Genomic DNA, 8,919 nt, shown 5'->3' with positions numbered 1-8,919 from the left:
AACAACTGTGCCAAGTATGGTTAAAATCGGTCCATAACCTGAAATAGCTGCAATATAAACCGATCTTGGGTCTTGACTTCTTGAGCCTCTAGAGGGCGCAATTCTTATCCGATTGGAATGGAATTTCGCAGAGGGCACAATTCTTATCCGATTTGAATGAATTTTTGCACGAAGTATTTCGTTATGATATCCAACAACTGTGCGAAGTATGGTTGAAATCGGTCCATAAACTGATATAGCTGTCATATAAACAGATCTGGGGATTTGACTTCTTGAGCTTCTAGAGGGCGCGATAGAGATTTAGAGATTTAGGTAGAGATTTAGTCATGGCTGAGCCAAAAGGTAACATTTTTGAAGTTAAATTTATTAAATGTATAAACTGTTCTTTATTGTGTTCTCTTGATGATGGAAAGCTTTGGCATTGTAGATTAGGTCATGTTAATCAGAAAAGCCTTGAGTCAATGCATCGAAATGAAATGGTTACAGGTATGGGAAATGTGAAATCTTTTGGTATGTGTGACACATGTTTGAAGGGTAAGCAGAGTAGAGAACCCTTCAAAGGTGTCCACTTCCGCAGCACTCGTGTCTTGGAAAGAATTCATAGTGATGTATGCGGCCCAATATCTACGAAAACACACGATGGTTACAGATATATTGTTTCGTTCGTCGACAATTTTACACATTTTGCTGTGATTTATTTGATTAAAAGCAAACATGAAGTGTTTGAAAAATTTAAACAATATGAGGCTTTTGCAGCAGCTAAGTTTTCCACGAAGATATCCATTTTGCGTTGCGATCAGGGTACCGAATATCGTTCAAATGATCAAATACAGTACTATAAAATTAAAGGAATACAACTTGAAGAAACCATAGCGTATACACCGCAGCAAAACGGAGTAGCTGAACGGTTTAACAGAACGTTGATTGAAAAAGTTCGGATGATGTTGATTGGGTCAAATGCCCCAAAGGAAATGTGGGGAGAAGCAGCTTTATCTGCTGTATATTTGCTTAACCGATGTGAAACTAGAAGCCTTGATGGAGAAAAAACTCCAGCGGAGCTGTGGTATGGAAATAAACCAGATATCAAGAAGGTACGAATTTTCGGCTGCAAAGCATATGTTTGGATACCGGACCAAAAGAGAAAGAAGTTAGATCCAAAAAGCATAGAAGGAATAATGGTAGGTTACACAAACAATGGTTATAGAATCTGGAATGTTGAAACTAGAAAAATAATTACAGCCCGTGATGTTAAGTTTAATGAAGAATTATTTCCTTTTCAAAATACTGTTGTCAAAAATCAGTATTATATGGTTCCAATATGCAGCAATGAGCAAGAGAGGGATGAAGAGAATGTCATAACTGCAAATTTGGACAGTTCAAAAAAGGACGAAAGTGGCGAAAAAAATAATGAAAGGAATGTTATATCTGTAAACTTGGATGATTCTCAAGAAGATGAAAGTGGCGAAACATATATAAATGTGGACTGCAGTTTCCAGAAAGATGCAGACGGTGACACCCAAAATAGTAGCAATGTGCAAGACACAATATCAGAAAATGATAGTCAGAGTATATTGAATGCACAGCACGACGAATCTACGTTAAGAAGAAGTTCCCGGGGTCTTATACCAAAGGTTTTTAAAGATTACTTCACATCCTACAATGCAGATATTAGTGATAATATAGACGGCGAACATCCAGATACATACGCAGATATTTTAAAGAGGCAAGACAAGAATGAATGGTTGAAGGCAATAGACGATGAAGTTAAATCTATGGAATACAACAATGTTTGGTCTATAGTCGAAAGGCCTACAAATGTAAAACCTCTAAAGTCAAAGTGGGTATTCTGAATAAAGAGAGACGAAAATGAACGTGTCTCAAGGTATAAAGCGAGGTTAGTAGCAAAAGGGTTTTTACAAAAATATGGTATAGATTATGAAGAAACATTTGCACCTGTGGCTAAACTTACAACAATAAAAATACTTTTAGCAGTTGGAGTTCAATGCGGATACCATTTCCATCAAATGGATGTAAAAACTGCATTTCTTCATGGAGATTTAAAAGAACAAATATTCATGGAAGCGCCTGAAGGAATTTCTCTTAATGACAATGAAGTTTTTCAACTTAATAAGTCTTTATACGGTTTAAAACAAAGTCCTCGTTGTTGGAATGAAAAAATTAATATGTTTCTATTAAAGATTGGATTCGTTCGATCAAATCATGATTACTGTCTGTATGTCAAAAATCACAATTCGAGTGTAGTATATTTACTCCTATATGTCGATGATCTTTTGATTGCAAGTCCCAACAGGAATGAAATTGAATTCTTGAAAAATGAATTATCCAAAAATTGTAGTATGTCAGATAGTGGGGACCTCACATATTTTTTGGGTATTAAAGTAGACTATAGTAAAAAGGATGGAGTTATGAAACTGTCACAGGAAACCAATTTTACTAGAATTTTGGAAAAATTTGAAATGATTGATTGTAAACCTGCTGTAACACCCTTTGAAAAACTGGTGCAAATACCGAAATCAGAAAAAACAAACAAACCGTACAGGCAGCTATTAGGAAGTCTTATGTATGTAATGTTATGTACACGTCCTGATATTTGCTTCCATATTGGCTATATGGCTCGTTCACAGGAAAATCCAACAAAAATTCATTGGAAAATGTTGAAGAGAATTTTAAGATATTTAAAGGGCACGAAACATTTGAAATTGATGATAAAACGAGAAGAAGGCCGTGAACCATTGATTGGATACTCAGACGCGGACTGGGCTTCCGATGTATGCGACAGAAAATCAGTGAGCGGATTTGCATTTCAGATTTTTGGGAAATACGATTTCGTGGTCAAGCAAAAAACAAGCTACAGTGGCGACATCCTCTTCAGAAGCTGAATATATAGCATTAAGTGCGGCTACCTCAGAAGCCATATGGATAAAAGGTGTTCTTGAAGATATGTATATTGTTGACCATGTATACTCTGTACCTTTATATGAAGACAATCAGGGGTGTATATTCATGTCAAAAAACACGGAATGCAAAAGATCCAAACATATCGATATCAAACATCATTTCATTAGAGATCATTTGGCTCAAGGAAATATTGAAGTTAGATATGTTAAAACTTGTGATCAAATTGCTGATATTTGTACCAAAGCATTAGGAAATGTAAATTTTCAAATATTCAGAAGTAAATTAAATTTAATAGAGTGAGAGAGGGTATTGAAACCCTTTGGAATATAACACTCTAATCAATGTTAATTCATTTATAGAATGCCTTGAACATTGTATTGTATACTACTTTTATTCAAATGAAAATTTTCTATTCATTCTCAGTTGTACTTCCAATAAAATACGTCGTTATCAAAATATATTAAATTACAAGAGATTTATATGGGATCTGTACCGAGCTATAGACCGATTCAGACCATAATAAACACGTTTGTTGATGGTCATGAGAGGATCCGTCGTACAAAATTTCAGGCAAATCGGATAATAATTGCGACCTCTAGGGGTCAAGAAGTCAAGATCCCAGATCGGTTTATATGGCAGCTATATCAGGTTATGAACCGATTTGAACCTTATTTGACACAGTTGTTGAAAGTAAAAATAAAATACGTCATGCAAAATTTCAGCCAAATCGGATAAGAATTGCGCCCTCTAAAAGCTCAAGAAGTCAAATCCCCAGATCTGTTTATATGACAGCTATATCAGGTTATGGACCGATTTCAACCATACTTGGCGCAGTTGTTGGATATCATAACGAAATACTTCGTGCAAAAATTCATTCAAATCGGATAAGAATTGTGCCCTCTAGAGGCTCAAGAAGTCAAGACCCAAGATCGGTTTATATGGCAGCTATATCAGGTTATGGACCAATTTGAACCATACTTGGCACAGTTGTTGGGTATCATAACAAAATACGTCGTGCGAAATTCCATTCCATTCGGATAAGAATTGCGCCCTCTAGAGGCTCAAGAAGTCAAGACCCAAGATCGGTTTATATGGCAGCTATATCAGGTTATGGGCCGATTTTAACCATACTTGGCACAGTGTTTGAACATAATAACAAAACACGTCGTGCAAAATTTCATTCTGATCGGATAAGAATTGCGCACTCTAGAGGCTCAAGAAGTCAAGACCCAAGATCGGTTTATATGGCAGCTATATCAAAACATGGACCGATATGGCCCATTTACAATACCAACCGACCTACACTAATAAGAAGTATTTGTGCAAAATTTCAAGCGACTAGCTTTACTCCTTCGGAAGTTAGCGTGCTTTCGACAGACAGACGGACGGACGGACAGACGGACGGACATGGCTAGATCGACATAAAATATCACGACGATCAAGAATATATATACTTTATGGGGTCTCAGACGAATATTTCCAGTAGTTACAAACAGAATGATGAAATTAGTATACCCCCCATCTTATGGTGGAGGGTATAAAAAAGCAGATTGTGATAAATTTCGGCACAAGTTCAGCACGACTATCCCTTCTAGACTAGACAAGTAAAAGCGTGCTAAGTTCGGCCGGGCCGAATCTTATATACCCTCCACCATGGATCGCATTTGTCGAGTTCTTTTCCCGGCATCTCTTCTTAGGCAAAAAAGGATATAAGAAAAGAGTTGCTCTGCTATTAAAACGATATCAAGATATGGTCCGGTTCGGACCACAATTAAATTATATGTTGGAGACCTGTGTAAAATTTCAGCCAATTCGTATAAGAATTGCGCCCATTAGGGCTCACGAAGTAAAATAGAGAGAACGATTTATATGGGATCTATATCGGGCTATAGACCGATTCAGACCATAATAAACACGTTTGTTGATGGTCATGAGAGGATCCATCGTACAAAATTTCAGGCATATCGGATAATAATTGCGACCTCTAGGGGTCAAGAAGTCAAGATCCCAGATCGGTTTATATGGCAGCTATATCAGGTTATGAACCGATTTGAACCTTATTTGACACAGTTGTTGAAAGTAAAAATAAAATACGTCATGCAAAATTTCAGCCAAATCGGATAGGAATTGCGCCCTCCAGAAGCTCAAGAAATCAAATCCCCAGATCTGTTTATATGACAGCTATATCAGGTTATGAACCGATTTGAACCATACTTGGCACAGTTGTTGGATATCATAACGAAATACTTCGTGCAAAAATTCTTTCAAATCGGATAAGAATTGTGCCCTCTAGAGGGTCAAGAAGTCAAGACCCAACATCGGTTTATATGGTAGCTATATCAGGTTATGGACCGATTTGAACCGTACTTGGCACAGTTGTTGGGTATCATAACAAAACACGTCGTGCGAAATTCCATTCCAATCGGATAAGAATTGCGCCCTCTAGAGGCTCAAGAAGTCAAGACCCAAGATCGGTTTATATGGTAGCTATATACGTTTATGGACCGATTTGAACCATACTTGGCACAGTTGTTGGATATCATAGCAAAACACGTCGTGCGAAATTCCATTCCAATCGGCTAAGAATTGCGCCCTCTAGAGGCTCAAGAAGTCAAGACCCAAGATCGGTTTATATGGTAGCTATATCAGGTTATAGACCGATTTGAACCATACTTGGCACTGTTGTTGGAAGTCATAACAAAACACGTCGTGCGAGATTTCATTCCAATCGGATAAGAATTGCGCACTCTAGAGGCTCAAGAAGTCAAGACCCAAGATCGGTTTATATGGCAGCTATATCAGGTTATGGACCGATTTGAACCATACTTGGCACAGTTGTTGGATATCATAACAAAACACGTTGTGCAAAATTTCATCCTAATCGGATAAGAATTGCGCACGCTAGAGGCTCAAGAAGTCAAGACCCAAGATCGGTTTATATGGCAGCTATATCAGGTTATGGACCGATTTGAACCATACTTGGCACAGTTGTTGGATATCATAGCAAAACACGTCATGCAAAATTTCATTCCAATCGGATAAGAATTGCGCACTCTAGAGGCTCAAGAAGTCAAGACCCAAGATCGGTTTATATGGCAGCTATATCAAAACATGGACCGATATGGCCCATTTACAATACCAACCGACCTACACTTATAAGAAGCATTTGTGCAAAATTTCAAGCGGCTAGCTTTACTCCTTCGAAAGTTAGCGTGCTTTCGACAGACAGACGGACGGACGGACGGACGGACGGACGGACGGACGGACGGACGGACGGACAGACGGACGGACATGGCTAGATCGACATAAAATGTCACGACGATCAAGAATATATATACTTTATGGGGTCTCAGACGAATATTTCGAGTAGTTACAAACAGAATGACGAAATTAGTATACCCCCCATCTTATGGTGGAGGGTATAAAAAGGTAGCGGAAACTATGAAGGATATAGACATAGTGGTCAAGCGGATCACGAAGCCCTGAATGACTCGCTTGTGTCAGCATGTCCTAGTGCCAAGCCAAGGGGAAAACCGCGACCGCCATGGTTGTTTGGACTAAGGAAGGACTGCAGAAAACTCTTCAATAGAGCAAAAGCCACAGCAGCACCACACGATTGGGACATCTATGTATAAGGCTGAGCTAAGAACATTTAAAGACGGACTTGGAACGGCTCAGAATAACTCCTGGGTAGAATTCTGCAGCTCCGTGGAGGAAATGTCCGAGGCCTCGTGGCTAGGGAAGATTCTGTCCTCGAGACCTATTACTGTGGGGTATTTTCAAAAGTCAGAGAATGAATGTTGATACACATTTCCCGGGAAATTCTCTAATGGACAACGTGGCGCCAGAAAAGGTTGTCACTGATATGCATTTGTCGGTGGCCATTAGGGAAATTGTGTCTGAGCCGAAAATCCTTTGGGCGATATGAATTTTCGATTCCTTTAAATCGCCAGGCCCTGATGATGTATCACCGGTTGAATAACAAGCTGTGTCTGATAGACTGGTTCCCTGGTTTAGGGAGATATATTCTGTTTGTATCAGAATGTCACATATACCTGTGGGATGGAGGACACGAAGGTCATTTTCATTCCGAAAGCAGGAAAACCCTACCACACGATTGGCGAAAGATTTTGGTCCTATTAGTCTGTCATATTTTATGCTGAAGACTCCTGAGAAGTTGATAGAAACATAAGATCCCTGGAGATCGCCTATCGCGGCAGCAGTTTTCATATAGTAAAAGCAAATCCACTGAAACAGCCCTTCACGACCTAGTCGGCTACATAGACGGTTATATCGCTGTCAAGGAATATGCAATGAAAGTGCTTTCAAAAATGTAAAACCGACGTCAATCATGAAGGAGTTGGAGATTAGCTCTACCGTAAGAAAGTTTATTAATAACTTAGTTACTAAAAGATGCATTACGGCAAACTTGGGATCTGTGGACTTAAAAAGATGGGTCAGCAGAGGAACACCTCAGGAGGTTACTGTCTCCTCTACTTTGGAATATAGCCATTAACAATATATTATTGTTTCTGGAAGAAAAAGGTGTAAAAGTGGTCGCGTATGCTGATGACGTGGCAATTGCGATTAGGGGAAAGTTTCCCAGCACTCTTAGAAATATACTTTAGGAAGCTCTATGTGCAACAGCAAAGTGGGCTACCGAAAGTGGTCTGGGCATAAATCCGTAGACAGAAGTAGTTCTTTTCATCAGGAGATACAAGTTGCAAGTTACAGTGGAACCTGTCTCCTTGGGTGGAGAGAATGTTCCATTTATAGAACGCGCAAAATACCTATCGTCCGAACAATGAAGGATTACGGTAATACTGGCTACAGATATTTCACAGCCAGTTTAACACTAGAGTTAGATCAACATACACATTGTGTCTAAAGCAACATAGATACTACTACATAATAATGAAAGGACAATAAATATGTATACAGTCTTTTTGGTAACTTCTACAACAAACTACCGACGAAGGATATAACTCTATATATCATGAATAGGATCGTTGAAGGATATACTATTTTACAATTTGTTGTATAAATCACACAAAGAGCGAAGCAGATTGTTTATCTCACTGAAGGTAGTCTGAGAGGTATGTTTGGCCGAGTATTTTGGAGAGGTAAATTAAAATTAATTAGCTAGTTAAGAATTGGGAATCAATCTGGCCACGTAATAATTTCACAATAAATACGATCGTAAGCACCACATTTTGAGCGTTGCTAAATCAACAGGTTTCAAGCGGTTCTCGTGTGGGGAAAGAAATTTAGCCAAATTCCATGGTAAGCCCCTAAGCGCAAATAGAAGAAATTGAACCTGGACTGAATCAATCCTATCTGAATAGCACTTGTAGAATGGGTTCCAAACCACACAACCGTTTTCCAATGTAGGCCGGACTAAGCTTGTTAACACTCTACAAGCACAGTGACCGTTCTGGAGAATCCAAATTACAAAGCAACTTCACATCATTTGCGAACATTAAAATGCTTGAAGACTGAATAACTGATGAAAGATCATTCAAGCAAAGAATGAACAGGAATGGACCTAAATGGCTGCCCTATGGAAGACCAGAATAAGCCGCTTTATTCTAGATATGGTACACATTCAAACGTAATGGGAGGTGCCCCCCTCGATCGGCAGGGGCAGGTGTGAGTGGCGTGGGAACGAACGAAAAAAAGGAGCGTAAAAATGTACAATGATACTTTATTTATGGATTGAGCTAGGACTCATACTCATAACACTTCATCCACACTATCTGGAACATCGGATATTGTATCAAGGATAACACAGTGTCCGTAGCCGCCACATGACCAAAGTGAAAGCTCCCTTATCCTCTCGGCAGTGGCCGTAGCAATTTGTCTAGCCACAATCTCCAGGGGCATTAGATGTAGCATTAAATTCAGTGCATCAGATGGTGTCGTCCTCATTGATGTTGTGATGCACAAACAAGCCATCCTTTGGATTCGGTTGAATATTGAACATTAGGTGGACATTTGAAG

This window comes from Stomoxys calcitrans, chromosome 2, assembly GCF_963082655.1.
Source record: "Stomoxys calcitrans chromosome 2, idStoCalc2.1, whole genome shotgun sequence".
Taxonomy (NCBI): Eukaryota; Metazoa; Arthropoda; class Insecta; order Diptera; family Muscidae; genus Stomoxys; species Stomoxys calcitrans.
This window is presented reverse-complemented; position numbering follows the sequence as displayed.